Source organism: Canis lupus, chromosome 35 (genome assembly GCF_011100685.1).
Source record: "Canis lupus familiaris isolate Mischka breed German Shepherd chromosome 35, alternate assembly UU_Cfam_GSD_1.0, whole genome shotgun sequence".
Lineage (NCBI taxonomy): Eukaryota > Metazoa > Chordata > Mammalia > Carnivora > Canidae > Canis > Canis lupus.
Window position 1 is genome coordinate 21295646 of NC_049256.1, and position 16474 is coordinate 21312119.

The following is a 16474-nucleotide window of genomic DNA, read 5'->3' on the forward strand; positions in this document are numbered from 1 at the left end:
CCAGATGTATCGGGTGTGTCTGTGCAAACTCAAAGATCTTCGGGGCAAAAAAAAAAAAAAAAAAAAAAAAAAGCAGTGAAAGAAAACAATTTTCCTCCTTTCCTTGGTCTCTAGTAGTTCTGTTAATTAGCCTCATGTATGTGCATGGTATGCTAAACTGTTTTACATTTTGGGCAGTAAACTGTACTTGAATACTCTCTGTGATCTCGCTCTTTGCTCCCTCCCAAGCCCTTTATTCTACTGCCAAATCACTGACCTGTCTAACCTCTGTTGCAGAGATCAACCCTGACCTTCATGGAAATTCCAACCACACTCAGGAAAGGAAAATTTTAGCTCCAGCCAGGCCTAGAATCTTGCAGTGAAGGGAAGCTGAAATGAGATTTTTTATGTGCAATAAGGCACCGTCAAATGGTTGTGACTCAAAATGGTCATTTTAAAGAATTTCTTTTGTTAAAAAATTGGCCCCAGCATTATTATTTTGAAATATATAGCTTTAGAGGGTGCCTGGGAGTTAGATCGTAAAAAAAAAAAAAGTTAAAATAATAATAAACTTAATGTTTTTTGATAGTGTGCAGATCCCTAATTCAAACCCTAAAACTTTATAGCAGTGACTATAGTTCTTACATCACTACTATGAAAAACTACTTCTTGAATGATTTAGTCCTTTTTCCAGTCTTCCCATATCCTCTCCCCATTCTGAAGGGTATTTTCAGTTACCAAAGACATTGTTATATTGGTTTTCCATACTTTTAATTCCATTGGCTATGGAGGTTTCATTAAAATGAGGGTGATTCCAAAGACTGCTGAAAAAGTATTCCCTTTCTCTGGCGGGGCAGGCGGTGACGGTACCAAGCTATACTATTACACTTATTGACAACATTATTTGTTGCTGTTGTTTTATTTTATTTATTTATTCATGACAGATACAGAGAGAGGCAGAGACATAGGCAGGGAGCCTGATACAGGACTCGATTCAAGGACCCCAGGATCATGCCCTGAGCCGAAGGCAGACACTCAACCATTGAACCACCCAGGCGCCCCCTTGATAAAGTGTTTGATTTCTAGAAAGAATTTACTGTTGGTCTGAGGCCAGCGTGTCTTTAGCCAATATGAAAGGTGACATAGAAGTCTGTGGTACTTAAGCTCCAACCAAAGTAGAGGTTCAGGGTGAAGTTGTCTGCTGCAGCTGCAGGGTCAGTGGAACTAGCCCATGGAAGAGCAAAAGGGGCCATCCTTCCATCAGAAGTCTGAGGGGCTCTGGAAAATGGAGGAGAAATCACTATGAGCTGGCTGATAGGAGTTCACAGGTAAAATGCTATTAGCATGAGGCCCTTCACCTGCCCACTCTCTTACTGGCATTTCATGACCCATCCTCTCTTCATCAAAAGCAGGGCAGACAGTGAAGCACATTTCCATATGGAGCACCCATGATATGCTGTGAGATATTCCAGAAGGGAAAGACTGGGCTCTTACCTTGCCACCCTGCCTCGCCAGACAACCTGTGCACTTTCTTAGCCTGGCAAGAACACATCTACCTTCCAACTGATACTTATGTCCTGGAATAGGAGATCACGACTGTGATAGTCTCCTGGGGAGCATGTCCACAATGCAGACTACTGGCCCTTCACCTGCTGAGATTCTGATTTAGTTAGTAGAATACAGAGCCCAGGAATCTGCATGCTCACAAGCCCCCACGGGTTCTGGATGCAACCAATGAAAGCTGTCCTCGTTTACACCAGGCTTCATCTGTTGAGAAAATGTTAGGTAGGAGGGGGGCGCCTGGGTGGCTCAGTTGGTTGAGCTTCCGGCTCTTGGTTTCAGTTCAGGTTGTGATCTCAGGGTCATGGGATCCAGCCCCATGTTGGGCTCCACCCTGGGTGTGGAACCTGCTTAGGTTCTCTCCCTTTCCCTCCTCCTCTGCCCCTCCCCCATACACCCTTGTGTGCTCTCTCCCTCTCTCTCTCTCTTTCAAATAAATAAATAAATAAGTCTTTTAAAAAAAAAATGTTAGGCAGGAGAGATGGGCCCCAGCTAAGAAGATTTTCTCAAACTCCATGCCCTGAAAGATAGCTTCAAGGATTAATATAGATTATACATAGCATATGTAATATTTGTATGTGCCTTGTTTTTACATTTTAAATATAAATATATGTATACATTTATGTGTTTATAAAATTAAGGTACACACAGACACAACTTTCACTTTAGGCTGGAAAATATTAATGCTCCTTACTAAAGAGAAGTATTTTTGTATCGTATGAGAATTATTTTTGGAAAAAATGCAGTATGGAGCTGTTCCACTAACTCTTTTAGCTGGATTCTAAAAATCACTCAAATCTGTTGTGAAGGCTTCTTGCTGCAGAACGTCCCCATGTTGTTATATAAAGAAGTTGTGTGCGGATAGAGGGATATATATTAGCTGTGTGCATATAAGGGAGAGGAGAGGGAGCAGAGCTCTGAGTAGTTTTAATTTGGCCATTTGCTCCTCCAGCCGTGCCCAAAGTACAATTGTTATAGCTGAATGTGGGAAGAAGTTAAAAGCCCTGAAAGAGGGGTGTCACATTCATGACACCAACAGCTCATTTCAAAAGCTCAGCAACAGAACTATTTTCAGAATTTCAAAACTGGCACAGATTTGAGGTGACAGCTAGTTAGTGAAGAATATATGAATAGACTCAGGTGGTGTGACCCAAAGGTGGTGTGACTTTAACATTCTAAATAAGACCCCTGGTTTTCAAAATGTAACCCCCCCCACCTCCGGCCTCCCATACCCCACATACTAATTGGTCATAAATCCCCAAGTTCCCATAGTTAAGAACAGTGCCTTCCACTAAAAAATCCCTAAGATTGGCTAGCAAGTGGACTGAAACGCATGCTAAGCCCAAGCAGCAGAGCTCAAACAGTCCTCCCTAATATTCTTATTCTGTGGGTCTGCGTGAGGCCAGGGGTTTACAGTTAACAAGCACCCAAGGGCTTCCTGATGGGAATTCACCTGGATTCCACTTTGAGCCATTCTACATTCAGGTGTGTGTGCCTGAAGTCGGGTCCTTTCTCCAGAAGAAGAGGGGTGCTGGGGAGGTACACTGTGAGAAGGGCAGGGGACATGTAGGCACGGGCCACACCACCACCTCCTTCACCCTTTCAGTGTGAGCTCTGGAGAGTCATCAGTACTAGCCAGGCATTTAAAAAATAGAAACAGGGATCCCCCTGGGTGGCTCAGGGGTTTAGCGCTTGCCTTCAGCCCACGATGTGATCCTGGGGTCCTGGGATCGAGTCCCCCATCAGGCTCCCTTCATGGAGCCTGCTTCTCCCTCTGTCTATGTCTCTGCCTCTCTCTCTCTCTCTCTGTGTCTCAAGAATAAATAAAATCTTTTTAAAAAAATAAAATGAAATATAGAAACAGATGACAAGGAATACAAAAAGCTCCCCACATTCTTAAGGACAATGTAGGTATGGTCGTATTCTGGGAAGCTTTTTACTGGGCAAGAGGGTCTGAAATCTTTAACATTTGCAGTTTGGTGAGCAAATAGTAGCAGCGTTTGATCTGGAGAATGTTCCCCTGAATACCCTGCAGGAGAACTGAGGGCGTACACCCTCTCATCCGTTCTTCATCAGGAACATGCACCCTGGGAGGTCTGAGGGCATACCCTCCACCATGAGGAAGAGTGCGGCCAAATATGTGGCCTAGACTTTGGGAAGTCTGCCGAGGAGACTGGGAACCAGGTTTATTCTCAAGCAGACTTTCCAGGAACAGCGAGGGCCTCATAAAGACTGAGTCCGTGGAAATGGAAAGGCCTGGGATGGGCCTCCCTGGCCAAGTTGAGGCGTCCAGGAAGACCTGAAAGCTGACCTTATCTCCAGTGAGGAGCCTCCTGGGAGATGTGAGGCCTTCCCTGAAAGCAGAAGGGGCATCTCAGCCAGAAAGGTGGCATAGGAGTCCTGGCATAGGAGACCTCTCTGATCTGAATGGGACAAGGGCTGATGCTTATAAATGTTCCTAGCTGCCTGGTGAGATGCTCAAGTGGAGAAAAATTTGCTGCCAACCCTGAATGCCAATAACTTGCATGGTATATAGGTTATAGTTGTAGTTCAGTCTGCATGTAAGCATTTCTATTTGTGCACATAACTTAATTTTTATTTATTTGATTGGTTGATTGATTTTTAGAGATAGAGAGAGCATGAGCAGAGGGAGGGGCAAAGGGAGACAGAGAGAGAGAGAGAATTCTCAAGCAGACTCCCCACTGAGCACGGAGCCCAACATGGGGCTCGATCCCACAACCCTGAGATCATGACCTGAGCTGAAATCAAGAGTCAGATGCTCAACTGACTGAGCCACCCAGGTAACCCCTATAACTTATTTTAGAGCACACATTTGATTATATGTTGGAAATCAGAGTCATAAAAGAAAGTGGGAGAAAATAAACTCTTCCTTTTGAAAAAGGCGATCACATCCAGGAAATAACTATTTTGGGAGGTGGGGGAGGGTTTAGGAAATAACATTATTGGTGAAAGCAGTTAACTTTCTGTTCTGTAAACAGCAGGCATTGTCTTAGGTGTTGGGAGGAAGAGGAACTTAAAGATCTTCATAATCTAAATCATTAGTTTCATAGATGAAGGTCCTCTGTGGCCAGATGGCCTGTTCGTGTGGAACAGCTCGCGGAACTCAGGTGCACGACTTGGCTCCGCAGTCCTTTGTACTGGGCCAGGCCTTCCCCACGCCGAAGCCACAGGCTCAGAGATGCTGGTGGGAAGACACAGGAGAAGGCACCGAGGCTTCCAGCCATCACTTTACTGACTGAGCAAGATGGTTTGGAGAAGACATTGGAGAGAAATGCTGAGCCACTAAGAGCAGGAGGAGACTCAACAGGAAAGTTGCCACAGAGTGCAATAGGGAGAGAGCATCTGAGAAAGGTTCTGGAAGGAATAACATCAGCTGGAAGGAGCTTGAAGAAAGAAAGGCCTCTGGAGTCAGATGGGGTAGCAGGGGAAGGCCCAGGGGCCCAGGGGCCACAGAAGCTTGAAGTCTTGCAGTTGGTCCAGTGCATTGTACAAGGTAAGACTCAGAGGCAGGAATAGTTGTATGTCAGGTCAGAGGTGTGTCTGTGTGTGTCACCCATGTGCTTGAACAGGTGAGCACCACGGCCGAGCCCAGGCTTAATCTGGAAGCAGCAGAGAGGGTGGATTCCTTCTGGGCAAGAGCGGGGTCACACATAGAGATCCTTGCCATGGCAAAGGGAAGCTTTCACGCAGGCCTGGACGAGGGCAGTGGCCATGATGGCCTTCGGGACACACGAACCAGAAGCGCAGCTGGGCCTGCTCGGGGAATATTCTGGCTTTCATCTTGGACCTATTGCATCTGAGACGCTGGCAGGCTGTCCCTGGGGAAGTGCTCTGCAGGCGGCTGGAACGCTGGGCCCGATGGTAGAAGCACTGAGTCAGGAGCAGAAGGAAGCATTCTGTGTTTAGGGACAGGGGGAGGGGGCGCACACAAACGGGAGGCACTGGCGGTGTGGGGGGCCGCCGAAGGGCAGCATGACAGAGGCCACGGCGTCAAGGAACTTCAGGGCAGAAGGGGCAGTAAACAGTGTCACCTGCTGCAGCAGGGCCAGGGCTGAGGGCCCCTGGGCCTGGGGACACTGGCGGTGGCGCCTAGGCCTTGAAGTGAAGGCAGAATTAGTCTCACATCGAGGGAGCTTATTATGGAAGGAAGGGTTTTTAAATAAATGAATGAATAAGTCAATAAATAATGGTGGCGCCTGGGTGGTTTGGTCAGTTGAGCTTCAACTCTTGATTTTGGCTCAGGTCATGATCTCAGGGCCAGGGGTTCGAGCCCCACAGTGGGCTCTGTGCTCAGTGTAGAATCTGCTTGAAACTCTCTCTCTCTTCCTCTGCCCCTGACCCCACTCATGTTCCCTCTCTCAAATAAATTAATCTTTAAAAAATACATATATATATATATAGTCATTCATTCATTCGTTCACATGAACGTTGGAAGGACAGGCCTTGGCAGGGAGAGGCCCACTGTCCAGCAAGACAGCGTGGAAGCTGCTGCTGGTGGCACAGAGGAGGGAAGGTAACAGAGAAAGGATGTTGTCTGGTGGGCACAGTGGGTGGCGGCTGCACAAAACCGTGCGTGTACTTAATGCCACTGAACTGTACACTTAAATATGGCAGAAAGGTCACATTTTCTGTTGGTATGCTTTTCCACAATGACAGAGGGAGAGAATGATAGTCTTCCAGTCGAGGAGAGACCAATTTTTTTTTTATGCTGCCAAGTTTCCAAATCAGAGCTTGCATTTTGCACATTAGCTCCTTTGATCCTCACAACAACCCTCTAGAGTAAGTAAGCTCCTGAAGTTCGGACAGTGAGCAAGGTGGCTCAGCCCCCGTGAGCCCGAGGCCTCTCTCTACTTGCAGACGCTGGGCTCTCCTCACTCCCCTCCTCTACCGAGTGTGTGCAGCTTCACGTTCACCAGTGATCATTCCAACGCAGTCGTGGAGGATGGAAACGCAGGCAAAACCCTCAGAAGGTTTACAACAGGCAGATCTTCTGTATGTCCATGAGAGACAAATAGTTGGTCCTCCCTGCTCCCCCCCTCCCAGCATTTCATTGTCAAGTTACTTCCATTTGAGCCTAGAATCTTTTCTTTTTTGCAAACGGCTGCTTAAAATGACCTGGCCCAGAAATCTATCCTTTTTTGATGATGGGTTGATTGGAAAGCCCTCATGGAAGCGCCACATATTGGGTTCCATTTGCGGTCACCCTTTCTCTCCTTTTAAGCACCAAATGGTATCTTTGGCACTTTGCAGATTGGACATAAGGTGTTGCCTTCAGGGGCACAGAGTGAAAGCCATAATTTTCTGCCCTGCTTAATGCTAATATTCTAGACTTCAGTTTTGCTGTTTATAAAAATTATTAGGACCGGTAGTATGGGGAGCAGCTTTTGGGGTGGAGTTTTGTTGAAATTCCAGCATGGGAGCTTGGAAGGAAAAAAAGCCAGATCAAAGTGAGGTAATGTGAGGGAAAGTAAATATAAGGAAACAGGCTGGAGAGAGGATGATGAAGTGCCAGTCCACCTCACAGCATATTTCCAAGAAGAAACGTATTTTCACGATCGGCTCACATGTAAGTCGTCAACCGGATGGATTATTTTGGCAAGAGTCAGTTCAGAAAATCTGCTTGATAATACTCACCCAACCTGCATGGCTTTCCTGTTGATGTCACTGTTTCCCAGCAGAAGCCGGTGTCCCTGAGCCACAAGGAGGGTGCGACCCCAGGCAGGAAACCTTCCCAAATGGGCCTGCTCTGGGTAAGGCAGACGTGGTTCCATTGGGGATCTGCTGGAATGGTGTTCGGTCCTGGCAATCACAATCACGAAACCCAAAGAAGTCAATTGGTGCATTGAAAGATCCCCTGCCTCCTTTCCAGACTCTTGCTGAGCCCTTGGTAACTGATCTTATGAGTAATAGATTTTAATATACTGAAGAGTTGGATGCAGGATGACTATTGCATGGCAGAGGGAATGTTGATGTCAAGGCCCCAGATATTATTTTTCCTTAGTTCCATTTACATCTGTGATGCTTTTAGAGTGGTGGTAGCACATGGGGGAGAGATGAAAGTGACATAAAGAATATGGTGTGGGTTTTATAGGAAGTTCAAGAAATGGTGGTAAGGTCCCTCTCATCTTCATCAGATCACTGCTGTGGAACTAAATTAACCTAGAATCTAAATTTAAAAAAAAAAAAAAAAGAAAGAAACTAAATTAACCTGCTAATAACCTGATGTGGGGGCACTTGGGTGGCTCAGTGGTTGAGCATCTGCCTTTGGCTCAGGTCATGATCCTGGGGTCCTGGGATCAAGTCCCCCATTGGGCTCCCTACTGGGAGCCTGCTTCTCCCTCTGCCTATGTCTCTGCCTCTTTCTCTGTGTCTCTCATGAATAAATAAGTAAAATCTTAAAAAAAAAAAAAAAAAAAAAAAAAAAAACCTGAGGTGGACAAGACTTACCTAGGGGTGAATGAGTGAAAACAACACATTTCACTTTTCATCATAACGAAGATTCCTGTTCAAACTATGAGAACCTCACACATCACCTCACAGACACAAAGCAGGTTGGGAACCTGTCTAGAATGTACATGGTACCTACACTCTTCATGATCAGAAGGCCCTGTTTGTCAATCACGATGTTTTCAAATACAAAGACATATTGAGTTCTCTAGGGCTGGGGTACAAAGGACCCCACAGACCAGAGGGCTTAAGCAGCAGACATTCATTGTCCCAGATCTGGAAGCTGGAAGTCAAGAGGAAGGTGTCAGTAGGATTGGTTCCTCCTGAGGCCGGGAGGGAGAACCTGTTCCAGACCTGTCCTCTAGCTTCTGGTGGCTGCTGGCGATCTTTGGTATTCCTTGGCTTTGAGAAGCACCACCCTTACCTTGGCCTTTGTCTGTGTGTGTCTCTGTGTCCAAATTTCTCCCACTATTCAGGACAACAGTCCTGGATTAGGGCCCACCCTGTTCCTGAAAAGTATCTTAACTAATTACCTTTACAGTGATCCTATTTCCAAGCAAGTCCACATTCTGAGGTGCTGTGGGTTAGAACTTGAACATATGAATTGGAGTGGGGGGCACATAATTCAAGACATAACAAAAGAGTTGGTCTCTTAGGAGGTTAGTAACTAATTTCTAGATAATATAGGCTCTTTTTTTTTTTTTTTTTTTTTTGTCTTCCCAGCTTCTTATAATAAAGGTTACTAAAGAAAAGGTGCCTGGATGGCTCAGTCGGTCAAGTGTCTGCCTTTGGCTCAGGTCCTGATCTCAGGGTCCTGGGATTGAGCCCCACATCGGGCTCCCCGCTCACTGGGGAGTCTGCTTCTCCCTCTGCCCCTCCCCCTAACTCGTGTTCTCTCTCTCCAACTCTCTCTCAAATAAATAAAATCTTTATAAAAAAAAGAAGAGAAAAAAAAAAAAAAGTCCAAGCCAACATATCTCACTTTGTTGCACTAACTCCAGTAACAAGTTGGTGGTCACAGTGAGGCTTTTAATTCCTCGGGGTGTAGGTGGCTTCCCATCAAAATGACGAATAATAGGGTGGTGGCCGTGTCCAGAAGTGCCAGAACTAATTATAAATGACAATGATGAAGTAAGCATTGTCATCCAGTTTGACGTCAGGAGGCACAGTGTTAGTGTGTCTCGTTCTAATGATGCTCACTGGTGTGGGATGTGTTTACTTGACACCGTCAGGTAGCACAGGTGGCACTTCTGGTCCAGGTTGACCCGAGGCTGCCTGTGGAGCATCCCTGGAGCATCCCCGTCCAGAGGACGGGACCCAGGATGGTGCTGACGTGCTGTCTGTGCTTGAGACATGCTGTCGTGCCTTGAGCAGATGGGGACAGAGCTGGTGGGCTTTCACACCCACGAGCAGACCCGTTTGCAGGTCAAAATGTGACACAGCCCTTATTTTTTGGAAAACAAAACAAAAAAACACCTCTTCCCTCCCACACTTCTCTGCCTTGTTTTCTTTCTAACTCACTCTTAAGATCTCATGTTAGACATACCGCCTTGCCCCCTCTTCCCATCTTATTAACTGAGTTTTAGGAGAAGGGATTTTAACAGCTTTCTCCTAAGGAAACTGAATTCTGGAATTTCGACCACCAGAGTCTTTCCAGAACATTTCAACCCTCAGCAGAGAGTTTTTAAGGTATCAAGGAGGAGATGTTTAGAAAATGAAATTTCATTTTACTAATTGCCATGCTGCCCAGCTTTTAGAGGGCTGTGGTTAGGATTACGGGAGCGAGGCACCAGAGTGGATTACAACACAGCGCTGACCTTTTACCACCCAGCCCAAGCTCCAAAAACAAAACCAAATCCCATCTTACTAAACCGTACCTGCGTCTTTTCTGGGAAATGCCCCAGAATACAAGCTTGTTTGTTTTTTAAGATGGTTTTCCTTGCCTGGGAGAACAATCCTGAAACTTAAGTCAATAATGTTCTCATAGTACATAAGCATTTTGCCTCGTCGGGTTGAGCTTGAGGTTTTTTTTTATTTTTTTTCCCCTTTCCTTTTTTTAATGCACATCAAATGCTTTATATCACAGTTTGTCCTGGGCAAGTTATGCAATCTTAATCTTATAAATATGAAAATTAAAAGGCGTAATTAGAGCTAAAAGCGGGACACTTTATTTTTAAACCCAAGGAAGCAAAAACAGCAACCGAGAAGAAAAGAGTCTAATTAGGGCAGTCTCTGGGGCAAATGCACGTCAGCCCTGGTTCCTTCTGCATTTTTTCGGCGTCCTCTACCTCCTCCCCATGCTCCGGGCCTCCTGTCCCTGCTAAAGCTCTCCTGTTATCATTCCGTCCCAGCTCCTTCTACCAAAATAATGAGCCTTTAGAAACAAATTTAATCTGTGTAACAATGTACTTTTCCCTCTCCAGAGTAGAGGGAGTTTGGGGATGAGGAATTGGAGGTGTCAGGTAAGGGTGACCCTAGGTGGCACAGGTGTCTTTGCCTACTGCTATATGGCCCCCACCCCCCGCCAATGGCTCATAGCCATTAAACATGTATTATGTAGGTGCCTGGGTGGCTCAGTCAGTGAAGCATCTGCCTTCGGCTCAGGTCATGATTCCAGGGTCCTGGGATCGAGTCCCGCATCGGGCTCCCAGCTCAGCGAGGAGCCTGCTTCTCCCTCTGCCCCTCCCCCTCCTTATGCTCACACTCCCGCTCGCTCGCTCTCTCTCAAATAAGTAAACAAAAATCTTTTAAAAATATAAAATTAGATAAACGTGAATTTTGCGCTTAGACGTTAACTCATTTGTGTTTCGTAACAACCCGTGATGAAATGTGCCGCGATTTCATTTTACAGGTGAAGAATGTGAGGTTGAGAGAAATCACAAGTTACCCAGCAGTCCTGGCAAAGTGAGGATAGGAACTCAGGTCTTTCTGAATGAAACTTGAGCCCTAACTATGTAGTAACCAGGGGGAAAGAACCAGGAGAACACGAAGGAAGAGATCATAGCGTGTTCTTGAAAGCAGCATCATTCAAGAGTTGAGAGGGCCAAGTCAAGAGTTCCAGTATTTTCCATCTTCCTTCTTCCACTGGGTGTGTGTGTGGGGGGGTGTTAGGGGGTTGGGTTGGGGGTGTTCTTGGCCTCAGATGAGGCCGGGGGAAAGGTTAAAACTGGTTAAAAGATCAAATATGTGCATACAATGGAATATCATTCAGCCTTTAAGAAAAGAAGGAAATCCTGCCCTGTGTGACAGTATGGAGGAACCTCAAGGATGTTATGCTAAATGAAACAAGCCCCTCACAGAGGAACAACCACTGCGTGGCTCCACTTACAGGAGGAATCTAAAATAGTCAAACCCCTAGAAACGGGGATGCTGGTTGCCGGGCCTGGGGGGAGGGAGGAGGGAGAGCTGCTGTTCAAGAGACCTGAAGATCCAGTTCTATCAGGTGAGCACGTCACAGAGCTCTGCTGTGCCACCTGTCTCCAGTTACCAGCGCTGTGTCTACCTAAAAATCTGTTAAAGGGATGGAGCCTGAGTGGTAGATTGTGGGGTGAAGGGGTGGGGACACAGCGAATGGAGATGCCAACAGGAGCGTGTGTGCTGGACCATCTGGGGTCCAGACCCAGAGAGGAGGGAGCCAGGCCAGGGCTTGTCCTCCCCGATTCCCTTGCCCTCTCCTCCTCACCTCCTCCTCACCTCCTCCTCACCTCCAGCTCATATGCCGGCTTCCAGGTGGAAGGATTGCAAAAGGTGTCAGCTGCGTCTGTCCCCTTCTATCAGGAGAATGTTCTCAAGAACACTCCCAGCGGTGGTGGCCTTGTGTCTCGGGAACCCAGGGTAGCCCTGGGCTGAGAAGGAGGGGGGTGGGGGAGTCAGAGAGCTGGACAGGTAGCTGCTGCCAGAGAGAAGAGCTGGGTGAGCGAGTCACCGTGTCTGCTGGCTGCTGTTGCTGTTCACACCTTAGTATGAATAACGGATGGGTTTGCTTCTTATCTGAGGTCAGTTGCGCTGTGAGACAGGAACATGGAGAGGTACGCAGACTGGAAGGATGCCCAAGGTGAGGATAAAAGGAGGGATCGTTTCCATGGACGGTGTGCTCTAAGGAAATGGGTTTCTGAGACGTTCAAATGCAGATTGCTGTGTAGACAGAACAGCTGGATAGGTGGGGGGGGGGGGGCCAGGTGCCCCTAAGGTTCCAGGATCCTGAGGAGGTGATGAATGCAGGAAGGGATGGCAGCAATGATGCGCCCGATTTATTTTGCAATTTCCCCAGAATTGAGATTTTTTCTGCTGCACTGTTGCTAAAAATCTTCTCCAGTGCCTCTCTTTGCTGTGCAAACTGGACTTCCCAGATGCCTGCTCTAAGAAACACACCCCCAGGGCCCCTTCCAGGTGACCTAAGGCAGGGGCTGCAGGTGCAGGGACCCAAGGAACTGACCGGCCCTCGGGGCTTCTGCCCTTCTCTCTGGGAGGCCACCTGGTCCTCACGTTGCTGTAGGGCCTGGAGTGGAGCCACCATGCACCCTGGAGGCTGCCTTCACTCCCCCAAAGACTAGTAGGGCCAATCTTGAATTCCTTTATCAGGAACAAGACCAAGCAGGAGTTAATTCAGTGGAAGGATCCCAAAGGAGAGGAGATTCTCAAGCATTCCACTGGATTTCTTCTCTCTCATTTTTTCCAGTTAATATTTTGTTGGTTTTATCTCAAAGTTCCCTGGGCTGTGGAGGCGTGGGTTCCCTCCACCGACCCCCCCTGCCAGCGATGAGGCCCAGGCACGGGGCTTGGGGCGGATGCTGACCACCTTGGTCTCCCGATGGATAGAGCTGCAGGCAGCTCTCAAATGCAGACACTGCAGCTTTGTGGGCACCGCAGTGGGTGACTCGCCAGAGGGTCATCTAAGGAGCCAGAGGAAAGCTGCCATCCTCGGGACTTCCAGTTGACCTCACAGCTGGCGGGCTGTGAAATCTCTCATCTCCACCTTATGCCTTTGGCAACAAATTGCTGGAAGATGAGTTTTCAAACTTGCCTTATTTAAAGAGATTCTATTGATTTATCATTCTCCTGGACTTTCCCAATACACGAGTGAAGGTGATCCCTGAAAAAGTGTTCATTCCCTAAAGCTGCGACTTCTGAACCTTGGTGTCCTCATGCTCCCGTGTACTCAGCCATGGGCTCTGATTACTGCTTTAAAGTCAAGCTCTCGAGTCACCTGGGTGGCTCAGCTGTTGAGGGTCTGCCTTCAGCTCAGGGCATGATCCCGGGGTCCTGGGATCGAGTCCCGCATCGGGCTTCCTGTGTGGAGCTTGCTTCTCCCTCTGCCTATGTCTCTGCTTCTCTCTCTGTGTCTCATGAGTCAAAAAATAAAATAAAATAAGTCAAACTCTCCCCTCCAAGGCCAGATTTCTGTATCCAGTAACTTGACAGTACATGCTCATCCTTGTTTACCATAAGCAAAACAACATTTAAAAAAATCAAATCAAATATTTGTAATTTGGGGAAAGTCGGATAATAAAAGACCATTCTATTTGATTTTGGAATTTTGATAGTCTAGTGAAATTAATAGGCTAAAAGAGTTCAATTAATCTTCTTAATTACCAAAATATATTTATCAAGTGCCAGTGCTAAAGGCTCCGTTAGGCCTTGTATAAAGAAAACAAAAATACGTCATCTTCTGGGAAGTCATTTTCAATCTAGGGAATGAATTGATATTTTCTATTCAAGTGCACAAATTAATTGCAACGTGACTTGAAAATTAATTGTAGTACAATTGACTGTTTTTAGGTTCGACCTTCTTGTCTCTTTGGTCTCACGTGTCTTTATAGATACTTCCACCGTTTTGTGTGCCACACTGAATTCCAACATTTTCCAACATTTCCAACATTTCCTTGCTTATGTCCTCTACCAGCCGGTCACCGAGTAAATGATTGGGGGGTGAATAAATAAATGTCCAGCCATCGGGAGGAGAGTGAAACCGAACAATCAGGACTGAGTTATAGCAGTTGTATGAAGGGTGGTAATTGCTGGAACAGAGATGCACAATCAGGGGCCATCCTGACCCCTCCACTCAGATAAGCTTTCCAATCATATGTCCATATGGCATCCCTTCCCTAAAACCACCTAATGCCTCATCGTCATCTTAAAAGAAACGAAGCACCTCATCCTAATCTGCCTGTTGGGCTCCCCCCATCCCCCATCCCTCTCCACCTGCCACCAGGTCGACTGTATACATCAGTCATGATAAGTCTCTTGCAGCTCTCGACCTTGCTGTGCTGCTTCCCACCTCTGCACTTTGGCGCATGCTGTTCCCTCTGCATGGACCTCCCCCCAACACCCCCCCCCCGTCTCCCTACCTACCTTCAGCATTTCAGGGTTAGCCCAAGGGGTAAGTGCATCAAAATCCGCCCTTCCTCTTCTCTCTCTCCTCCTTGGTGACTGCCTGTGTCCGCTCCTATGATAGCACCTCTCCGCTCCTATGATAGCACCTCTCGTTCCGCTGACATTACACGGTTTATGTGACAGCCTCCTGGCCACTGGCAGAAGCTAGGTTCGGTTCCTGTGCGTGCCCTGAGGTTCCACAGAGTATCTGGTACGTGGTGGGTGTGAAGTCCTATCTGTGGGGAGAACGAGTGAAGGAAAGGATGTAGATGCCATAGAAGGGATAGGACAAGTGGTGGGGACCACAGGTGTGGAGTGACCTTGAATTCCAACGTGTACATGGATTTAAGAGCAAATTCCGTCTATAGGTGTCTCCCACTCTCCGAAAGTAGACCGGTCCCATGGAACTTTCTGTAAGCTGAAAGTGGTGTAAAACAAAAAAGGAATCACCATTGATTAAAAAGGAATGCTTTTCTGAGCATTCTCGGACCTCAGCCTGCTAGGCTTTCCTGAAGCCTTAAGACATACTTTGCTCACAGATGCACAGAATAAACCGAGGTAAAATGCAGGTGCTCCCAGACATGGTCCGGGGCTCTGGGGACCCGATGCTGAGTGTAGTTCCCAGGGGAAGGAGCTCCTCGGGATCCGTCTCCCTTCTTGGGGTGCGCTTCCTCTGTGAGGGCTTCCTGCAAAACACATGCTGAACGCTATTTTCACATTTTGCCTTTTTGTGTAAGAGCGAAAATCCTCATGATTTCGATCAATTAATGAAAACAGGTCATAATGTAGGTCTTTCGTTAGAGTGAAGCGATGTAATACCCACTTGTGAAAAGTGGAGGATGCCTGTGTTATTTTGGTCCTAGAGCAGTGGTTTTCAGGGTAGGATTCCCCAGACCGGCAGCATCAGAGTTACCTGAAAAGGTTTCCAAGGGCACCTGCATGGCTCAGTGGTTGAGCATCTGCCTTTGGCTCAGGTTGTGATCCTGGGGTCCTGGGATCAAGTCCCCCATCAGGCTCCCTACTGGGAGCATGCTTCTCCCTCTGCCTATGTCTCTGCCTCTCTCTGTGTCTCTCATGAATAAATAAATAAAATCTTAAAAAAAAAAAAAAAGTCCGAAATGAATATTCCTGGGGCTCCCTCAAGACCTACTGAGGCAGAAACTCTGGGGCCGGGACCCAGCAATTAGTATTTTATAAGCCTTCCAGGTGATTCTGAAGCACACTTAGATTTGAGAACACCTGCCCTGGAGAATAAGGAAGTCAGGATTTCACAATATGCTGGTGTCCTAGTTTGAATTCAGTACAGATTAATGAGTTTACACAGGCTCTCCGGTGTGAGGAAAGTTGCTGATGACTCTCTTCAATTTATTTAAACACCTAAGACCCTCGTTCAGATCTATTTATTGCTCTTACATTGGATTTCCCACACCCTTCAGTTTTCTAATGCCAGGACAGAGAGTTCTAGAGGATAAGATCTAGAACTTTTGATGAACATGAAAAGATATATCTGGAATGAAAAAGGCCTGTTTATGTTGAAACAAGTCCATTAGCCTCAAGGTCTGTCATGCCTTAATTGGGGAGGGAGAAGGAGACTGTGGCAGGTAAAGGACAGATCACAGATGGGAAGTTAGGAACGCCTGGGTTAGAATCCTACCTGCCGTAATTTAAAGCTGACAAACCCTTTGACTTTCATGGGCTTTAGCTCCATCACAGTGAAAGGGGAATAATAGTCCCCATCCTCTGGGGTTCTTGAGGGGATCATGTTGCATTTAGTGTCTACAGGTGCTCAGCAAATGCTAGCCCCTTTCCTTTCTCCCATCACCCAGTAGAGAACCTCTTTGTTGCACTCTGAGGCCAGGCTACCCTGAGATATTCTAGCAAGGTTTGGTGACAGAGGGACCCTAGGAGGGTTGCCAGATAAAATACAGAGCATTCAATTAAACTTGAATTTCGATGAACAGTTTTTTAAGTTACTATTAATGTGTCCCATGCAATATTTAGGACATATTCATGCTAAAAAAGTATTCATCATTTATCTGAAATTCAAATTTAACTGGATGTCTTAGGTTTTTATTTGCTAAACCCAGCAACCTAG

The 16474-nt window shown here is 46.8% G+C and overlaps 1 long non-coding RNA gene across 1 annotated transcript; it reads right to left on the bottom strand.

The window, feature by feature from the left end:
• Positions 1 to 940: 940 nt before the first annotated feature.
• LOC119867624 lies at positions 941 to 14568 on the bottom strand. Its single transcript, XR_005384180.1, has 3 exons — positions 14359 to 14568; positions 7195 to 7359; positions 941 to 1257 (listed from the first exon to the last, which is right to left on the bottom strand). It is a non-coding gene; the product is annotated as an uncharacterized LOC119867624 (long non-coding RNA).
• Positions 14569 to 16474: the final 1906 nt, after the last annotated feature.